This window comes from Castor canadensis, chromosome 7, assembly GCF_047511655.1.
Source record: "Castor canadensis chromosome 7, mCasCan1.hap1v2, whole genome shotgun sequence".
NCBI lineage: Eukaryota > Metazoa > Chordata > Mammalia > Rodentia > Castoridae > Castor > Castor canadensis.
Window position 1 is genome coordinate 104,527,100 of NC_133392.1, and position 22,666 is coordinate 104,549,765.

The following is a 22,666-nucleotide window of genomic DNA, read 5'->3' on the forward strand; positions in this document are numbered from 1 at the left end:
AGCTAAACCTGAAAAGTTTTTGGTTACTTTATTTCTAGGAGTTTTAGGAATGTTTAACTTATATAAACTACATGTATTCATTAATGTCTAAGCAAACTTGAGTATAACTCCTTTAAGAAACTTTATAAATTAATTTGGCAATCCAGCCAGAGGTAGAACATATCAGGTATATATGACTTACATACATAAACATACAGACATATGCAAGATCTTACACATTCATCCTAAAATTTTAGCCATGAGTCAGGCAACACAGTAAAACATAACTCATTTATCTCTATATTTTTATCAGAATTGTGTTTCAGGAAAAAGTGAAATAAGTTGAGGTTACCTACTCAGTAAGTGCCAAGGCTTTTTACCATAATTGAGGAGAAGATTTTAAGATTTTTCATTTGTCCTCATCTGTAATCTCATGGTAGCCATGTACCACAATTTTAGAGTAACTGGGAAGGCATCACGAAGGTTTTTGGCTTTCTCCCAAGCCTATTTGAATGGATGTAATATCCAGCTTATTTCCAGCTAGACTTTTTTCTCTTCCTGTTTTTCTTTCTTTTCCACCTCAGGCTGCTTTGGGAGATTTCTGGGTCCCTTAAGAACCCAGAAGGGATAGGGTTCCTAAAATTCAAGTGACCAAGGAGCTAAGAGTGGGAAGGGGTTTTCTGGCAAGGATAGATAGAGGGATGAGGGAGGTTAGGGTTTGAAGGGAGACATATGGGAGCTGAAGGAGAGATAAAAGGTGATTAAAAAAAAAAAGAGGAACAGAAGTAATGGGAAAGAGGAGGTCAAGAGGAGCCAGTTAGGAGAGATCTTAAATTCCTTGAAGAGATATGGAAGATGCAGATTATTCTCTATATAACTATGTCAGCAGGAAGAAGGTAGACAGAGTAGGTGAAGGATATAGTAAACAGAGATCTAGTAAGAAGGGTGTTTCAGTCAACTGAGAAGATTCCATGGGAGACACAGATCAAACAGAACAGAGAGGTCACACAAAGAGCCAGGAAACAATTTCCAGCCCAGGGAGTTAGGAAATAAATTCTCGCTCAAAAGACAGAACCAAAAACAATCTTCAATTCAGCAGTTTATTTAAAAAAAAGAAGCCTGGGCCTCTAACTCAGTTTCTATTGACCCAGGTCTCTAACCCCGAAACAGAGAAGCCTAGGATTCTAACCCAGAACTTAACAATGAATGCATATTCCATAAATACTGATTGAATTAATCAAACTGATATGCACTGGTATTTCCCAATCAATACATACCCTATTGATATATATAATTTGTCTTCTTGGGTTCTCTGAGTTACCCTTTCATTAGGCTTAACCTCACGGGGCTATTCTAAGGATATATGTCATAATTAATGTGAAAGAGTTAGAAGGCATTGTTAAAATCTTCCATTACTGTTCTTAATGAAATATCAAACACTACATTATTGAAAGATCCAAGAGAAGATGCAAAGTATGATAAATATCACTAATGTCTCTAATATCCAGTATTCCTTACTCAATTAGTCAGGAATCACCAGAGAAACAGAACCAATGAAATAGACAGATAACAGATAGATAGATAGATAGATAGATAGACAGACAGATAGATAATCAGGCGTGAAAACACATAGGAATATATACATAACATGTATTTTTTACATATTTGAAATTTTTTATTTTTCTAAACACCAACAATGCAGTTTTGCTACATTTACAATTTTGGAAAATTAATTGGACCTCAAAATCACCCCATCCTTTCTGTTCAGGATATCTGGGTCTCTATCATCTCCCAGTGTTGCCTGCATTTCTCCAAGGACATAGAGGTGGGGTCAAAGGTACAGAAGATACTCAGAAGGTCTCCTGGCATGAGTTTTGGGTGATGCCTTGGGTTCCCCAAATACTGATACATGGTACCCATTCTACTTTTGTCTCCCAAGCTTCCTGCTTCCTTAATCAGGTTTGGTATCTGGGAGGTTTGAATATCCAGAGGAAATTAAATATTTTTATAGCAAATTATTTTCCTTTAGCATTGTCCCATGTCCTTGTGTTCAGCTCAAGCCACTGCAATGTGGACAACAAAATGGGCATGACCGTCCCTTTCTGGCCACCAGCAGTGAATCCCTCCCTCCACCCAGTACTCTGACTTGTGCCTCTCTCTTCACTGCTATGTGTTCAAAGGTGGAAAGCAGCAAGACCAACTGAAAAAAAAAATGTAACCTGGTCACCTCCGTTCCCATCTCCTAATTCCTACTAAAGGCCCTCAGGGTTTGGGAGTGTGACACTATAATCTTCATCCATCTCTATCCCAGCTTCCTCAAAGAACTGCTTCTTGCTCTTGGGGTATCCTTCAAGGATCACATCACACATCTCTGTTGACATCCTCTTCCACTTCCTCCACTCCTTATAGTATTTCTGCCTCTCTCTGTATACCTGCTCCTTCTCTTCTGGAGTGACATGGTTGGTGGCTGCTTTGATGTTCTTCAGTCTCTCAGTGTAGCCAGCCCATTCCTTCTTTAACTCCTGGATCTCTTTGTGCATCTCCAGAGTGGTCAGGTACTAGTTAACTCCTTCAGCTGAGTCTCCATGTGGCAGCAGCAGTGCTTCAAGCTCTGCACCTTAGCAGTGAGGGCCACTATGTTGGCATCCAGGACATGGAGGTCAGCATCACTCACCATGTCAAACTGGTCCTGATGGGCAAACTGGATCTTCTACTTGCTGCATACCTTCTCTTTGATCTTGCATTCTTGGACCAGCTGCTTCAATACCTTGACTGCACCGCCTTGCCCAGCTCGTGTTCCCTCTACAGATTCCTGAACACATCCTGGGCACTGTAGGACAGGTTCTGCTCCTGAAGGCACCTCAGGAGGATCCCAGGGGCTCCCACCCAGCTTTTACTCATGTCTCTCTTGCCAAGATGAGATTTATCACAGCAATTGGCTAACAGGACTATGGAGGCTAAGAAGTACCACAATCTGCCACCTACAAGTTGGATAACCTAGAAAACTGATGGTATGATTCAGTCCAAATCTGAAAAACCAGGAGCTCCAAAACCAGGAGCAGCAATGTCTCAACTACAAAAAAGAGAAAGAATTCACACTTTCTCCAGCTTTTTGTTCCATTCATGCATTCAACAGATTGATGTCTGCCCATGCTGGGGCATGATTACTCAGTCTTCTAATTCAAATGCTAATCTCTTCCAGAAACACCCACAGAATTTTTAACTGTTTTTAGCTTTTATTACAGCTATTTGGGTATCCCTTAGCCCAGTCAAGTTGACATATAAAATTAACCATCATACTGTTCTCCTGACTGTTGTAAGAATAACCTATTTCTCAGTGTCTTTGCAGTTGACCATAGTTTTAATGAGTGGGCTATGAAGTGACAGCTTCCTTGCTGAGATAATGAAAATCTCATACATCATTTTGTAATTGATATGGCAAACCTTACTGGAGGTTCAAAGCAGCTTAAAACTCTAAATAAAACTGTGCAGCACAGATTCCAACAGAATTTTCAGAAGAAAAACAAAACCCACTATTGCATTAAGTATGGGATTTGGAGGTTTACTTGTTACCACAGCACAGAGCATCTAAACTTTCCTTCACAGGTGGGGCTAATGGGATACTTTTCCCTTAATGAGGTATTACTTCTAAAGATAGTCCTCTGAAGATTGTTTTACAATTTTAATCTCCACATATTACCAAGGCTTTTATGTGTATCCAGCAAATTTTCTTACACATTTTTGTCACTGTAAAAACTGTTGCACATATATTTAAAATAGCTAAATGCCAAATTATTTTTTCTAAGAGAATACCTAATTAAGGGTATTACTAAAACTTAGCTTAGTCACTCACTCCTTTACCTATTTCAAGACTTTGCTTAAAAGTCAATACACTCAGTGAGCTCTTTAACTACACTATTTCAAATTTGAACACCTGAGACCAAGGACTCTCTGTTTTACTTTTCTCCATAGCATTTATTTAATCTAAGAACATGATATGTACTTTACACCTGTGTTATCCCACTACAATGCAAATATTCACTATTGTATCTTCAGAATCCAGAGTAATGTCTGTCACATAGTAAGTGCTCAGTAAATATTTGTTGATTTGAGGAATAAACAAAGAAATGAACTCTACAAAGAGACAGTCAGGAACCATACAAACAAAATGAAAAAAAAAGAAACCATACAAAGATTGTCTGTCATCTTAATCCTATAAACCCAGAATATGAGCTGGTAACCCTGAACTCTTCCATACAGACTCCAACTGGAAGAAATACAAATATCAACAATCAAAAGCTGATAGTAGCAAAGAATTGCTTCTGTTTTGTCTATAAATTGATCTTGGAATGAGGAAAGAGAAATGGCAGATTAACCAAAGCAGCATCTCACAATATATATATTGAATGACAACAAATTTTTACTCAGAATTTTTCAAAGGCACATCATTTTGAGAGTAAGGTCCTTGTTTCTCAAAAGAACTATGTTTAAATTTCTCCCATACTATATTTGGTATAAATTCTTTGTATAATCAAATAATAAATTTAATGTGTTAGAACAGTCATTCTTACAGTGCCATAGATGAAACTATTAAAAAAATACTGACATGATCATGATTGAGCATAAACTTGGTTTGCCTTAGTAATTTCTAAACTTTTGTTTCAAGAACTTAAAGATCATTTGTTAAGAGAAAAACCAGGCCCTGTAACTTTTCCTGCTCTTAACTATTACTAACAGTTAGATCATAAGTGACTGATGATACTTATGGTTTGGCTTATTGCTTTTAGAGGATCAGAATAGGAAATGTCATTTGGGTTAATTCGTTCACTTGGAACTGCAAGATTGCAAGTGGCAAATGAGTTCAAACAACAAAGGTAAAATGCCTAAAGCCAAGTGCAAAGATTTAATGAAGAAACATTGTAGTGTCAACAAGCAAAATTATAATTTACAAAGTATATTTACAACTTTTCATTTATGTATTCACTCAACAAGACTTTATTTAATTCTCCCAATGTGTTATGTCCTGGTAGTATAGTAATGAACAGGTCTTCTGGTAGCCTGTTTCTTAGACACTAATCCTCTCAAATAACCATAATTAGGGTCAAGTTCAAATCTAAAGGATAAATTCCAGTCAATCCAAATGTGTAAGTAAAAAAATTAGGAGATTGTATTAGATTAAAGCAAACTGAGAACTGGTAACCTATCTCTAAGTATTAAATATATACATATATATTCACATATATGTATTTACACATATATATTTGTATGTAATTAGCTAATTATATAAATAGTTGTGTAATTAGCTAATTATACTGAAATTTAACTAAATGATTTTCAGTTGACATTCCATCAAGACCTCTAGAAAATAAAATTGTTTAATGTATTTAATCTATCAAATTATCTTTTTAGAAAACTCAGCTGTGGGAAGTAGTTCAGTGATAGAACACTTGCCTAGTCTGCACAAGGTTCTGGGTTCAATTCTCTACACCACAAAGAAACTTATTCATACTTTCTGTGTGCTTCACATTTTAATACAGATGTATAGTAGTCATCTGAGACATCTACCTGACCCTTTTGTTCATCACTAAGTTAAGTCAATCTTACTAAATGTATGAGCCAAGTTTGTTCACTTATCTTTCTCTCCATTGTCATAATTCTACCAGGGCAAGATCAATACATACATCCCATAATGGCTTATAATTTGGTGCCCCTCAAAAACATTTTTGTGGTACTGTGAATCAAGCTACCTGCCCAGAGCCAAATAGTCCAAAATATTTGCTCAGAAAAGGCAGAGTCCTGTATGGCAAGTGGAAAACAATAGCACCTCTTCTTTTTTTCAAATGCAATTAATTTCTAGCCCCATCTAGGGTCCATCCTCCTTATATGGCAACTGTCAATGAATACTGGAACATGTTTCTTGTGAGAAGGTTGGTAAGAGTGAGTCACTCTTACCAGTGAATTAGCAAACCACACAAACAATTTACCAAGAGACAGACTTATCAATTCTAATTCTCTCCCTGTTGGTCCATTTGCCTTATGTTTTATTTCACCTAGAGATTGGCATGCTGGGAAGCTACAGGAATGATACTTCCCTTCATCAACATTTAACTCTCTCGTTAGGGCTCCTTAAATGGGTAACTAACTCCTGATGGGTATTCTTATATTAGTACTTAAGAGTATTCACAGGGAAGATAGGGGACCACAGTCCCAAGTCCATGCTATTCGTATGTCTGGGTAACATTTGCTGGTTACCCATTGCAGAAGCAGTTTCAGAAAATTTGTAGGTGACCAAAACATTTCAGATAATTGAGCCATTGACAGTGGTGCTATTACCAACTGGAACATGGGCCAGGCCCCAGACCCAAGAGCTGTGAGCTGCCTAGGAAATCATGCCATTAGCACAGCCCATAAGTCAAGACAGGTTACCAAAGAAGATTTCACCAGAGGGATTCCAAGATGGCAACTAGAAGGAGAAAGCAGAAAGCGTGCCTCCTAAAGTAAAATCTTGGAGAGACACTTGACATACACCTTGGAGGAAAAACCACCAAGAAGAGGGAAAACTTTGACACCTCCACACCCTCCAGCCTGCACATAGCATCCCCATTCCACATTAAACAGAGAGACCAGGAGGGCTCCCACACAGCCAGATGCCAGCTCCTAACCAACTTGGGAGAAGCAGACCACCAGTACAGGAACCAGAGGGAAATGAAGAAGACAGATGCTCAGATCCAGAGTCCAACAAAACAAAGATAAACTATGCCAAAGAAACCAATGAAGCCCATCAGAACATTCTGAAAGAAAAAATCTTGCAAGTAATCAATGAGAATTTTATAGAGATGATACTGGATATGGTCAACCAAAATGTACAGAAGACACTCAAGAAATTCCAAGACAATAAAAATAGAGAATTTGAGAAAGCACAAGAACAAATAAACTATAGAAGCACTGTATAAACACCAGTGAAACAAAGAACACAATAAATAAAGAGATAAATGAACTCAGGGCAAAAATTGACAATATTAAAGAGGAAGGGACTCAGGATATGGAAAACCTCAGAAAAAAGAGTGAAACAGAAATGCAAAGCAAAATGGAAGGTCAATCCAGCAGACTAGAATCAGCAGACGACAGAATCTCAGAACTCGAAAATGAAATGGTATTAAAGGTAAAACCGAAGAACTATTAATTAAACAACTCAAGACCTGTGAAAACAAAATGCAAGAACTTACTGACTGCATAAAAAGACCAAACCTGAGAATCATGGGCATTGAAGAAGAAGAGGTGCAAGAAAAAGGAATGCATAATATATTCAACAAAATAATAACAGAAAATTCCCCAAATCTAGAGAAAACTATGCCCATACAGGTACCAGGGGCCTACAGAACTCCAAACAGAACTGACCAAAATAGAACTACCCCACGACATATTATTATTAAAACAACAAGTACAGAGACTAGAGAAAGAATATTGAAAGCTGTAAGAGAGAAAAAACAAATAACATACAAAGGTAAACACATCAAAACCACAACAGACTTCACCACAGAAACATTAAAAGCAAGAAGAGCTTAGGTTGAGGTCTTCTGGGCAATGAATGAAAATAAATTCAATCCTAGGATACTCCACCCAGCAAAACTATCATTCAAAATAGATGGAGCAAAAATTCTTCCATGATAAGCAGAAACTAATACAATATATGACCACAAAGCCACCACTACAAAAGATTCTTCAAGGGATTCTGCACACAGAAAGTGAAACCCAACATAACCATGAAAGGGCAAGCAGCACCAAACTGCAGGAAAAGAAAAAACAAGAAAGTAGAGAGTAACCTCAATTTAGGTACACACAATCAAACCTTCAAACAACTAAGACAACTAAATGACAGGAATCACCACATACCTATCAGTACTAACACTTAATGTTAATGGAATTAATTCCCCCATCAAAAGGCACCTTTTGACAAACTGGAATAAAAAAGAAGATCCAACAATTTGTTGCTTACAGGAGACCCATCTCACCAACAGAAATAAGCATAGACTTAGGATGAAAGGCTGGAAGAAGATTTACCAAGACAATGGCCCCCGAAAACAGGCAGGAGTAGCAATACTTAACTCTGACAAATTAGACTTCAAACCTACATTGATCAAATGAGATAAAGAATGACATTCCATACTAATAAAAGGGGAAATAAACCAAAAGGAAATAACAATTATCAACCTATATGCACCCAATGTCAATGCACCCAATTTCATCAAACAAACCCTGAAGGACTTAAAAGCATATATTAACTCCAACACAGTGGTCATGGGAGACTTTAACACCCAATATCATCAACACTTAGGTCATCCAAACAAAAAAATCAATAAAGAAATCCTAGATCTAAAACATACCCATAGATCAAATAGACCTACTTGATGTCTACAGAACATTTCATCCAACTTCTACACAATATGCATTCTTCTCAGCAGCCCACAGGACCTTCTCCAAAATAGACCATATCCTAGGATACAAAGCAAGCCTCAGCAAGTATAAGAAAATAGAAATTACACCATGCATTCTATCTGATCACAATGAAATAAAACTAGAACTCAACAACAAAAATAAAGACAAACAACATGCAAACAGCTGGAAACTGAATAGCTCATTGCATAATGAACAATGGGTCATTGATGAAATAAAAGAGGAAATTAAAAGGTTCCTGGAAGTCAATTAAAATGAAAACACAACCTACCGGAACCCATGGGACACAGCAAAGGCAGTCTTGAGAGGAAAGTTTAAAGCCATGAGTGCATATATTAAAAAGACTGAAAGATCTCAAATCAATGACCTAATGATACATATCAAACTCCTAGAAAAATAAGAACAAGCAAATCCCAAAACAAATAGAAGGAGAGAAATAATGAAAATAAGAGCTGAAATCAGTGAAATAGAAACCAAAAAAAACCATACAAAGAATTAATGAAACAAAAAATTGGTTCTTTGAAAAAATAAACAAGATTGATAGACCCTGGCAAACCTGACTAAAATGAGGAGAGAAAAAACCCAAATTAGTAAAATCAGGAATGCAAAACAGGAGATAACAACAAACACCATGGAAGTCCAGGAAATCATCAGAGACTACTTTGAGAACATATATTCAAATAAATTTGAAAATCTTGAAGAAATGGACAGATTTCTAGATACTCATGATCATCCAAAACTGAACCAAAATGACATTAATCACCTGAATAGATCTATAACACAAAATGAAATTGAAGCATCAATCAAGAGTCTCCCAAAAAAGAAAAGTCCAGGATCTGATGGATTCTCTGCTGAATTCTACCAACTGTTCCACAAAATAGAAAGAGAAGGAAAACTGCCTAACAGATTTTATGAAGCCAGTATTACACTTATCCCAAAACCAGGAAAGACACCTCCAAAAAAGAGAACTACAGACCAATCTCCTTAATGAACATTGATGCAAAAATCCTCAATAAAATAATGGCAAACCGAATTCAACAACACATCAAAAAGATCATCCACCATGACCAAGTAGGCTTCATCCCAGGAATGCAGGGGTGGTTCAACATACAAAAATCAATAAATGCAATAAACCACATATACAGAATCAAAGACAAAAATCACTTGATCATCTCAATAGATGCAGAAAAAGCCTTTGATAAGATCCAACACCATTTCATGATAAAAGCTGTAAGAAAACTAGGAATAGAAAGAAAGTAGCTCAACATTATAAAAGCTATATATAACAAACCTACAGTCAGCATTATACTTAATAGTGAAAAACTGAAACCATTCCCTCTAAAATCATGAATGAGACAAGGATGCCCACTATCTCCACTCCTATTCAATTAGTACTGGAATTCCTAGCCAGAGCAATTAGGCAAGAAGAAGGAATAAAAGGAATACAAATAGGTAAATAAACTGTCAAAATATCCCTATTTGCAGACAATATGATCCTATACCTTAAATACCCAAAAAACTCTACTCAAAAGCTCCTAGACACCATCAATAGCTATAGCAAGGTAGCAGGATATAAAATCAACATAGAAAAATCATTAGTATTTGTATACACTAATAATGAGCAAACTGAGAAAGAATATATGAAAACAATTCCATTAACAATGGCTTCAAAAAAATCAAATACCAAGTTATAAACTTAACAAATGATATGAATGACCTCTACAAGGAAAACTATGAACTTCTAAAGAAAGAGATTGAGGAAGACTATAGAAAGTGGAGAGATGTCCCATGCTCATGGGTTGGTAAAATCAACATAGTAAAATGTCTATACTCCCAAAAGCAATCTACATGTTTAATGCAATTCCCATCTAAATCCCAATGACATTCATCAAAGAGATTGAAAAATCTACCATTAAATTTATATGGAAACACAAAAGGCCATGAATAGCCGAGGCAATGCTCAGTAAAAAGAACAATGCTGGAGGTATCACAATACCCGACTTCAAACTATATTACAAAGCAATAACGATAAAAACAGCATGGTACTGGCACAAAAACAGACATGAAGACCAGTGGAACAGAATAGAGGACCCAGATATGAAGCCACACAACTATAACCAACTTGTCTTTGACAAAGGAGCTAAAAATATACGATGGAGAAATAGCAGCCTCTTCAACAAAAACTGCTGGGAAAACTGGTTAGCATTCTGCAAAAAACTGAAACTAGATCCATGTATATCACCCTATATCAATATTAACTCAAAATGGATCAAGGATCTTAATATCAGACCCCAAACTCTGAGGTGGTACAGGAAAGAGCAGGAAACACTGTGGAAGTAATAAGTGTAGGAAGGACTTCCTCCATAGAACCCCAGCAGCTCAGCAACTAAGAGAAAGTATAAACAAATGGGACTTCATGAACCAAAAAAGAAATGGGCAAGTGAACTAAACAAATCTTTCTCAAAAGAAGAAATTCAAATGGCCAAAAACAACATGAAAAAATGCTCACCATCTCTAGCAATAAGGAAATGCAAATTAAAACCACACTAAGATTCCACCTCACCCATTAGAATAGCCATCATTAGCAACACCACCAACAACAGGTGTTGGCGAGGATGCGGGGAAAAGGAACCCTCTTACACTGCTGGTGAGAATGTAAACTAGTACAACCACTCTGGAAAAAAATTTGGCGGCTACTTAAAAATCTAAACATTGATCTACCATATGATCCAACAATACCACTCTTGGGGATATACCCCAAAGAATGTGACACAGGTTACTCCAGAGGCAACTCCACACCCATATTTATTGCAACACTAAAGTAGCCAAGTTATGGAAACAGCCAAGATGCCCCACCACTGATGAATGGATTAAGAAAATTTGGTATTTATACACAATGGAATTCTATGCAGCCATGAAGAAGAATGAAATCTAATCATTCACAAGTAAATGGATGGAACTAGAGAACATCATTCTGAGTGAGGTTAGCCTGGCCCAAAATACCAACAATCATATGTTCTCCCTCATATGTGGACATTAGATCAAGGGCAAACACAACAAGGGGATTGGACTTTGAGCACATGATAAAAGCGAGAGCACACAAGGGAGATATGAGGATAGGTAAGACACTTAAAAAGCTAGATAGCATTTGTTGCCCTCAACTCAGAGAAACTAAAGCAAATACTTTAAAGCAACTGAGACCAATAGGAGAAGGGAACCAGGAACTAGAGAAAAGGTTAGTTTAAGAAGAATTAACTTAGAAGGTAACACACATGCACAGGAAATCAATGCGAGTCAACTCCCTGTATAGCTATCCTTATCTCAACTGGCAAAAACTGTTGGTCCTTCCTATTATTGCTTATACTCTCTCTTCAACAAAATTAGAGATAAGGGCAGAATAGTTTCTGCCAGGAAGCGAGGGAGTGAGGGGAAGAAGGAGAAGGTGGGGGAAGGGGGAAGGGAATGGGGGAGAAATGATCCATTGTATGCACATATGAATAAAATAAAAAATTTAAAAATATATATATCCAAATGCACACATATACATACATTTATATTTTATGTATAAACAGAATACCTCCAATTTAAAATTTTTGCTTTAGATCATTTTTAAAGGAACAAAACATTGTATATCCAGTTGAAACCTTTTACTTGCCCCAATTCCTGAGGTATCCCCCTCCTTCTCCAACAGTAGCCACTCTGTATTATTCCCCTGTGTGCTTTTAAATATTTACTACCCATGTAGGCATCCATAAGTGAGGATACATAATGCTATTTGTACATTTTTACATTTTAATAAATAGTAGGAGGCTTTCTGCAAATAATAATAATAATAATAATTTAGAAGGTAACACACATGTACAAGAAAGCACTGTAAGTCAATTCCCTGTACAGCTATCCTTATCTCAACTAGCAAAAACCCTTGGTCCTTCCTATTATTGCTTATACTCTCTCTTCAACAAAATTAGAGATAAGGGCAAAATAGTTTCTGCCTGGTAGCAAGGGGGTAGGAGGGGAAAGGGGGTGGAGGGAAAGGGGGAGAAAGGGAAGGGGGAGGGGGTGAAGGGTGGAGAAATGACCCAAACATTGCATGCACATATGAATAAAAGAAAAAATTTTAAAAAAAGATTTCACCACATTTGATTATATACTGTGTTGGATGAAAGCAATCTGAGAGATTTGAATAGAAAAAGTAATCAAGTTAAAAACTGCAAAGCTACAATTGAACTGCTAGGGAGTTATGATCCACAAAAACAACTCATTATTGATGATCCCTATTATGGGAAGAACACTGACTTTGAGCTGGTGTACCAGCTGTGCTTCCTGTGCAGCAGGGCCTTCCTGGAGAATGCACACTAGGGCTTGCCCTGCCCACCTCCCGCCTGTGACTTGCCACCAGTCCTGTACCCAAGTGTGGTGGTATTCCTTAGACCCAGGCCCTACCTGTTTCTTCAGTTGACTTACTGTTTTATCTTTAAAATAATTGTAGGTGGCAATTAGTTATATTTTCAGAAGAATAAATAGAAATGTTTGATTCAGACAGTTTGGGGCAGTAAGCACCATAGACTAGTTGAACCTCTCACTTTGCCCTAATTACAAAGTAGTGGAACAAGCAAATATGGAGCAGTGAAATAGGACATAGTGAATTAAGAATGACCTGAAGACCAGGTCAGCCTCTGAGCCCAACAAGACCTGGGTAGTAGGTTCTACCTGGACTGTGTGTGACCAGCCAGCACTATTTGATGCTCTCTGCTTGCCTTGCACCTCTGCCCTGGGTTCCTGTGGAGCCCTAGCACCTCACTGCCAACCTTGGAAATGTTTGCTCAGATACTCATAGCACAACCTTGTATATTTAAAAGATAAGAGAAGCAGGGCATGGTGGTGCATGCCTGTATTCCTGAACTAGGGAAGCTGAGGTGGGAGGATCATAAGTTCCAGGCCAACCTGGACTACATAAGGAGACACTGCCTCACAAACATCAGACAATAAATAAACAAAGACTGGAGAGATGGTTGGACTGAATTTTAGCACTCTTAATGCTTGTTGGTTTGTTTCTAGTTTATTTCATGAAAGGTCACTTTTTGACTCCCAATTAAGTCACTTTCCTCTGAAAATTATATACAGATAGGGCACCTGTACAGTTTATCTATAGTCAGTAGAGCAATGTCTCTTTTCTATGCATGTAAAACCCAAATGTCAAAAATAAATTGGCTTAAGTGTGAAAAAAATATTAGTACTTACATCCTTCTATCCTATTGTTTACACTGTGGACAGAATGAGCCTTATAAAATGCCTGTATTACACTCTTGTACATTTCATGGTCTTGCATTAAATCTCATTCTCCACTCAGGAGGCAAAGATCAGGAGGATAGTGGTTTAAGACCAGCCAGGGCAGAAAGAATTCACAAGACCCATATCAACCACAACTCCCGTGTCATCCCACATATATGAGGGTCCAGACCCACACAGGCACAAACAGTAGAATCCGTTCAAAAAATACCTAAAAGTAAAGTTGGCTAAGAGCATGGCTCATGTGGTAGAGTTCCTGCCTAGCAAGTGCAAGGCCCTGAGTTCAAGCCCCAATACCACCAAAAAAAAAAAAGTCATATTCCTCCCAACCTTGGAACTTTTGCACACATTGCTGTTTTCCTCTGAAACATTTCCTACATTCTTTGCCTAAACTAACTTTCCTCACATATCAAACCATGTGAAATTCCTATAATTTACTTCTCCAACCACATAGTGGTTCTTTTTCAGAGCACTTATCCAAATTATTATTGTCATTAAACCTCTATATATGTGTTTAGTGTCTATATAGTCTCCTGGAATATATGCTCCACAAGAGCAGAAAATACATATGTTCATCATTGTGCTCCAGTACCTACTAAATCTTGTCAAAGATGCTGAATTTGAGCTCTAGAGACTTGGATGTGATTTTTCATGATATTCTCTGTGCCCAGGACACCTTCCCCTACTATTCCATGCTCTTTTCTGCTCCTGATTTTTCCTGCAAGAGTGAAGCTCTGAGTTCAAACTCCAGTACATTCTAGACAACATTCCCATTAAGGAAGAATAATCAGTTTACAACCACATACAACAAATTGGTATAAATTTTACAAACATAATATTAAGCAAGATAATGCAAATTCAAAAAGAGCATGCCATAAGGTTACTTTTAGATAAGGTACAAAACTGATGTTGAAAAAAAGTCAACATAGACTTCCTGCGTAGTGCCTGGGAAGAAACAAACAAACACTTTCTAGATAGTAGCGAAGTTCTACTTCTTGATCTGAATGGTAGTTTATGGGTATATTTAATTTGTGAAAACTCACTGATTATGCTTCACTTATGAAACTTTCTATGTGCAAATTATATTTCAATAAAGTTTTATTGAGAGAATACTATTATGACATCAACAGAAAACAATTAAAAGGGTTCTAAAAACTAATACCATGGTCAAACAAATTGCAAACTCTAGGAGAAATTTTGTTTTAAATAATGAATTAAGAAATTAATCCATGAGACTGCATGCACTTTGACTTCTGAAACAGCCTCACTGTCCATGTAGGTACAAAATCAGCTCTGTTGTTTCTAACTCCTTTCCTCCAACTCAGACACACAGATTCTGTTCAAACCAGAAAAGGAAGAATTCAGAAACCTGACACCTGGGAGTGACAATCAGCCTTCCCCCTCCCTACCAATGGTCTTTCTGGGTCTATTTGAAGACTGCTGTCTAGACAGCTTCTCCCAACAAGTGGCAGGGAACATTAGAGAATGCACAATTGTCTTCCATAAAGTGTGATGAGCGGGATTGGGTGCAGAAGGGCAGATGAGCATTGAATGCTTGCTGGAATGCTAGAGATTTCTCCAGCTTTCTTAAGATATAATTTCTTTATTTGATCTAAAAAATACGAATTAGGCAGAAGAAATAGAAAGCAAAAGATCTCTCCTATTTTTATTTCCAGATTTTAACTTACAGAAACCCAGTTCAAATAAGACTGGTTTTAAAAAGGGAAGGGGTGTTTATTTGAAGAATTGTACATTGTTCCATGTAATTGAAATACATTGTAAAAAAAAATCTTTCTGCAAAATGGGCAGAGATCTTATCCAGCATCAGGAATAATTGGAGAGGAAATATCATGAAGACATTCTAAAAACACAAATGAATTGGGTTTTGCACCTGAACCTTCTCATGAGCGCTATGCCTTTCCTTACTTAGCCTTTCTATTTTTTTCATTCTGTTTTCTCATATATAAAATTGGAAGAAAAATATTACCTACCAAGGATTAGAATGATAAAATATAATAATGCTAGTAGCACACATGACACAGGATCTAGAGCAAAGTAAAAAAATTCTATGAGCAAATGTTAACTGGTATCATTAATAACTGAAGCCAGAATTCATGTTTCCCAAACTCTCCTTCCTTAGATAGTCCTGAGTTGGAATTGACCAAAGGAAGAATTTAAATAATGTTTAGGAGGTGGGAATAAAGTAGCAACTGTTATGCTTAAAGTCTTTTGAAAATCAGATGGAGAGACACAGAGGTGTCCAGTAGATCTGTACTCTATGTTCTGCTCTTCTTCCCAGCTATTGGACAGGATGACCACCAGACACTTGATAGGTGATTGAAACACTGAGTAATACCTCTACATGGAGGTAAGTGTTCTCTATAACCATCTTCTACATAGCCCAACTTAATCAGCTTGGTTTCTCAGATTCCCTGCAAACCCTAAGGTGCCCACTGATGGCCCTGCTTCAGGAAGATTGATTAGTGACTTGTTCTGTGATTCACCAGTTCTCCATCCTAAAACTTCACTTCCCCAACACCTTCCATAATTGTGTAAGAACATTACAAAATATTAATATTATATATATGTTAAATAACCTTTCATCCTAAAGGATTCCTATAATAAGTCCTTTATTTCATAACATTCATAGTGCTCTGTTTCTTTTGTTGAATCCCAACTAATAAAATTACTGACATGGAACATGGATTGAGGGAAATAGAACCTTGAGGATAGGATAAAATAGTTGATTTTTATGAAATTATTTCTATATGATTATTCATTTAGCTGGTTGCCAGTGGCTTATTCCTATAATTCTAGCTACTTGGGGGACTGAGATCAGGAGGATCATGGTTCAAGGCCAGCCCAGGCAAATAACTCATTAGACCCCCATCTGCAAAATAACCAGAGCAAAATGGACTGGAGGTGTGGCTCAAGCAGTAGCATGCCTGCATTGCAAGCATGAAGTCCTAAGTTTAAAACCCAGTTTCACAAAAAACAAATGTACATTTACATACAGTTGTAAGAAATAATGCATTTGGGTCTCATATCCCCTTTTCACAATTTCTTCCAATGATAACATCTTGCCAAATATAATTCAATATCATAACCATGGAATCTGCCTCAAGATAGCCAATAATATGCAGACTACATCATCACGACAGGCTCCATCAGTTTCCTTTTTATAGCTATACCATTTGTCAGAAATCATCAGGACATATTTGTGCATCTAGTTCTGGGTTCTCTTTTTCTTTTACAGTAATAAATATGTCTATCTGTCTGCCAAGACCACACAGTCTGTTTTCTACCAAAAATCAAATGGGCTGATTCCTCTTACTGTATTATTGTTTATCAAAATTACTTTTAGTTTAGTTTACTTTTCTTTAAAATATTATCGTCTATATCTATGAAAACATTGCTGGTATTTCTATAAGATTTATTATAAACCTTTATATCAATTTGAGAAGAATTGACATATTTACTATGTTGAGTCTCCCAATCTGTGAACATGGTGTGTCTCTCCATTTATTTAGATATTTTTCAACTTCTTTCATCATCATTGCAAGTTTTCAGCATACAATTCTGCTACATGTCTGTTATATTTATCCCTAAGTATTTAATTTTTTGAGTATTGTAAATGGTACATTTTAAAATTTTGGCACCTGTGTGCTCATTGTTAATATACATAAACAGTTAATCTTTTATGTTTATCTTGAATCTGGCTACCTTGCTGAATCCATTTCTTAGTTCTAAGAGTGCCCTTAATTCACAGAATTTGCAAATATGATAAAATGTCATTTTACTAAGTTTAAGATGGCATGCTATGTATCAATGGTAACTGGAACAAATTGCAATGGTAGGACTGGGGGCATGAATCAAGTATTGAGTGCCTGTTTACCAAGTGCAAGGCCCTGAGTTTAAACCCCAGTATTGCCCCCACCAAAAAAAGTTGCAATGGAATGAGAAACTGATACTCAAAGACCAAGGATGACAAGAGGTCTCGGAAGAGATCACCCAGGATGAGGGATGGCATTTTGGACCAGGAACATTTCTCTGATGCCATGATGTCACTTGCATAAGTGTTGGCTGAAACCAGACGCCATCCATGGGAAATAAAGGAAAAATTTCTTGAAAGGAAAAAACAGCCTTGATATAAACATAAACTTTGAATTAAGTATAAATCTTAAATTAATTAAATATTTAGCCAAAATTCTCTGTTTTACACTAGGTGACTAAGTTTCTTATAAGTGACTATATTGAGAATTTCTCCCCATGTGCAGAAATGGGAATTCCAGAACAATGTTGAATTCACTTATAAAAAAGTAAAGTTCCATTTTTACATTCTTGAATTGTTAACTGTGAATTTTAAACCCCTCACATTTATACTTATTTACTTGTTTTAATACCTCTATCTATAGTGAGGACAGGGATCATAGCTATACTCTTCACTGCTATATTTCCATATCTTTGCAGAGTTTGTCACATAATAGCTCAATAAATATTTGTTGAATCAATATATGAACAACTGAGTGAATGAAATGTCTGCTAATTGACAATCATCAGTATCGCTATGGTAAAATTCTTTCATTAACCAATAAGCAATTTTAGCGAGTATAATTTTTGTTCACAAGTGCACTTTATTTCTAAAGTAATTTAATCTCAGTTCTGAACTTCCTAGCTATTGGCCTATCAGGAATGCCATCTCAACCATTAGCAGGGCACTGTCTCCCTTCCAGTGTCACGCTAGTATTCAGAAATGGATCCCTCATCCTTGACATCATGATATGGTCACTTCCTTCCTCGTGGTTCAGGCTTATGACAGTCCCTTGCTGTGTTCAGACCTCCTTATGAGCATGGAGATCTTGGGTGAAGGTGGACCATTTCTCTACTTGTACTTTGTAACCATTTCTCTCTAGATGTTGCACAGGGGTCCAGGGCTCTCCCTTCATCCACCAATCTCAGATACACAATTCTTCATCTGGAGAAAAATCATTTCATCCCCCACTTTCCTACCCTCCCTTTCTTCTTCTTCAGACCACCGTGCTGTGTCTTCAAACCCAATTCTTCTCAATAAATTTAAGCCTTGGAGAACAAAAGCCAGAAGTTATTTCTGCTTCCCTCTTCATGTGGCCTTGTACTTTGCCCTAAGGCAACAAAGCAGAAAAAACTAATATTTACTTAAATGAGGAAATAGTAACAGGGTAAAGACTGAGAAGTAAAAAGTCATGCATGAGCAACTAAAATTATCCTGTCTCAGAATCAATAAGAACAGTAAACTGATTGCTGCCTTTATGATAAAATTGAACTATTGGATCTTTGGCAAAGATCCTAAAAGGTCTCCTTAAAGATGTGAGTTATGGAGGATGGGATGTAAGTGGGTGAAATCATTTAGGCTCATACTTTTGAGGAGTTACAATCAGATGGGTGCAGGCTGCTTTCCCAAGAGGCCTCAGTACTTATGACTGTGTTGCTTCTCAATTGAGGCCAAAATATCCAGCACTATTGCAAAAAGAAAAAAACTCACCCTGCTAAAAGCACCCTGAGTCCTCCCACAGTAGTCACTTTATATCTTTCTAGAAATAAGGAGCATACTTTGCATAATCAGTGCACTACCTTTGCATAGGAAAGAAAACCTATCCTCAAAAGGCTGTTGCAGTATATGAAGGACCATGCCACCAGCATCCCATATTACAGTGGCCAGGGTGGCTTGTCTAAGTGTTTCTGAAGCAAGTGGGGCCTTCAATTTAGCAGGTCACTTGGCATAAAGCCTGTGGCCTGTTAATATACCTATTACATATTTTAACTAGTGGAGTTTCCTCCAGGCACTATTTTACATTAATAGACAGAAGGACCCCACTGAGTCTTAATTTAATTATTGGAAAAATACAGTCTCTATCACTCTTGTGATAAGTAGTTTAAATGGAATGGCTATTACTTCCATTATTTTAAAATAGTATGAATGCTACCATCTTCTATGAATATTTCACAGTTGTTTAACTTCATAATTATTTAACAATAACAGTTACAACTAGCAGACTTGAATTTGTTCCATCTTCAACAGTAACTGAATAATACAGATACCAGAAGCTACTTTTTTTAAACTGGACCAAAGGAATCAGAAGAATCTCCTTTGAAGAAGAATTTTCCCCAGGTCTATTAGCTTGAATTTATCTGCATGAGATTAAACATTCTCACAAAAAGAGAAAAATCCAGCTGCTTTTCCATGTAAAATTGACTACATTTTTTAAGTTGTTATCCATTTGTTCAGTTCAAGTATTCACTTCAGAATCTGTCCTCAGAGTATGTGAAAATTGGAGTTAAAGGAATCTATCTTAGTTCAATGAAGACTTGACACAATCTCCCTCTAATGTCTTCTTATTCTTTTGTCATTATAAGAGTGGCTTTTTTAATGTACTTCAAAATGGATGACATTGATCCTGGTTTTTAAAATAAACCTAAAACTGGTCTTTAATGAATTAATAAATGAGAGGTGCCCCATAGCAGTATCCATCAGCATCAGCAAATGTGGGACAGGCTAGGAGGGCAGCTGGGACAAGCAGAAAGACTTGGATAAGAATGGCTTGTTAAACCAACATCAATTTCTGCTCCTAACTATTACCCTTGATACGTAAATATCCACATACTGGTCATTGCATTATCACCTTTGTGATTGTACTGTATTCGCAGCACTCAAAAACTCAAGTTTGACTCTCAGTGGAATTGGACAACTACTGGACTTCAAACTCTTGCTCAGCGATCCATGATATTTTGCTATCAAAGCAGACTTCTCCGAGCATGAGTTTTGGAAGCAATTATACATGGGTCTTCTGCATTCTGAATATCTCAAGTAAGGCATTGATTGTCTTTTGTTATATAATATATTTTTAAGACATTGACATACGAAATAACTAAACAGATAAAGTCTCCCTCCAAAGCAAAAGGCAGACTTGCTTACAGCCTTGGAAGATAGAGCTACAGTCTCTCCCTGAAGCAAAAGACAGATATGCCACTTCTTATTTTTAAAAAAATTTCCCTAATCTGAGGACTCCTCTCCTATAACCTAACCCACTGTGTATGCACATGTCCTCTGACATTCATGACATCAGCATATGGAAATTGGGACGCTAATACAGAAATGCTGATCAATACTCTAGTCACTGCTATTGTTGTGAAATATAAATCGTTATTTATCTCTGGCCCAGGAGGCTCATGTCTTCAAGCTTCATCTGTGAGACTATAGCACATTAGCCTGTTAACTATAGGTAAAATATAACCTCAAGCTCTTCACAGTTCTTTGAAAATAAAATGTCCAAGAACAGAAGCAGACTTTGTACATTTCCATAAAGTATTGCTAAGAATACATGTGTGGCTGCATATGTTTGGATGTAATGACTCCAGTGCCTTATGGTTTTTTCTACAATGGCCCAAGTAGGATGACGTCTCAAAGACAACAATGTGACCTTTGAGTTTCAAAACCTAAGGCATTTAATTTTTAAGGGTTCAAGTTTCTAGGGTTATAAAACCTAAGTCCTTAAAAACATGATATGTATGTGTTAAACAATGTATTTGAAAGAATAAAGGAAAATCAATATCACACCATCTCCAGGCTGGATACAGGGTCCTTTTGACATACAGATGTGAGGCAGAGAGTGGGAGAAGAGAAAAGTAAGTGAAAACAAGAAGGCTACATGCTGTTGATTCCTAAGAAAGACCGTTATAGGGAGGGACTGGGAGACAGAGATCCTGGATAGGTATTTAGAACCTGAGAGAAGAGAGGATTCAAGTTGGTTTTCATATAAAACAGAGAGGAACTGGACAGTTGTTTTCCTTTTGAAAACAACATGACAGGAGAATAGTAGATAGAATGATTATGAGGCTTATTTAGTTGGAAAGATTCTTCCATCATCATTGGGGTCCAGAAGCAGAGCCAAAGTTATTTTACATGCAAATGGGGTGCAAAGAGGACATGTGACTAACACAGAAGAATACTCTAGTGATACCGTAAACCAGCTACTGAAAGTGGGGGAACAATGTGCAGCTCAGCTAATGTCATACTGGATAGACGACAACAGCAAAGTGTGAGAAGAGTCATCTCAGCACCATAGAACTTAAAATACAAATATAGAAAATGTATAGGAAAGCAGATGCTCTTGAAATCTTAGGTTAGCTAAGATTTAATCTTTACCAACAGGAAAAAATATGCTTGGAGTGAGGAGGGGTTAACCTTTTTAAATTACGAAAATAAGGTGTGCTTTTGGTTTTCATACACTATTTGTGGCCTGACATAGATACTTGCTGGACTTGCATTCCTAAATGAAAAGGATTTTAAGAATACATTTACTATGACTTGTCATTTTTAAAAAGGGAAACGCATGTCTTTTTTTATAGTCTTGGCCACAGGCTCCTAAATTGTCCAGCTTTTGTTATTTATGTGATCCTGGAACTACAGAGAGATTTGAAACCATGAGGCAGTCCACCTGACATTATTTCTACAACAAAGGGATTTTTTTAACCACCTCCAGCTAAACAACTGGAAGCCATGTAAATAATGGAAATTTCCCCACTCCCCCTACCCTCTTCTGACTATTACTACTTTACAAATACAGGAAATTGGCAGCTTCAACATCATATGCATTTCCCCTATATAAGTAAGAAAATAAGAGATATTTGACTTAGAAGTCTCAATTTCATATGAAAAATTAATGCCTATATCACATTACTCAGATCCTGGGGAACTTTAAGATTGTGTGCATGTTCTGAATCTTTCTGCATTCCATCAAAATTATACCTTATGGGGTCAATTTTTATCTCAATACATTTTCAAAACAGGAATAGTAAATAAAATTGGAAAATTAGATAAATTTACAATGTTTTGTAAAGCTTTTTCTACCAGAAACATTTAATCAGTTTTTGTAATAATCAAGCAACAATTCCAAAGGTTAGATTT

General features: G+C 36.8%; 1 long non-coding RNA gene and 2 pseudogenes across 1 annotated transcript in view; 1 reads left to right on the plus strand and 2 right to left on the minus strand.

Moving 5' to 3' along the window:
* LOC141424914 (uncharacterized) overlaps positions 1-22,666 on the minus strand; it is a 252,528-nt gene that overhangs the window by 144,943 nt on the left and 84,919 nt on the right. The window lies entirely within an intron of this gene.
* On the minus strand, positions 895-3,278 carry LOC141424913 (homologous-pairing protein 2 homolog pseudogene; annotated as a pseudogene).
* LOC109701781 (low molecular weight phosphotyrosine protein phosphatase pseudogene) lies at positions 5,863-12,792 on the plus strand (annotated as a pseudogene).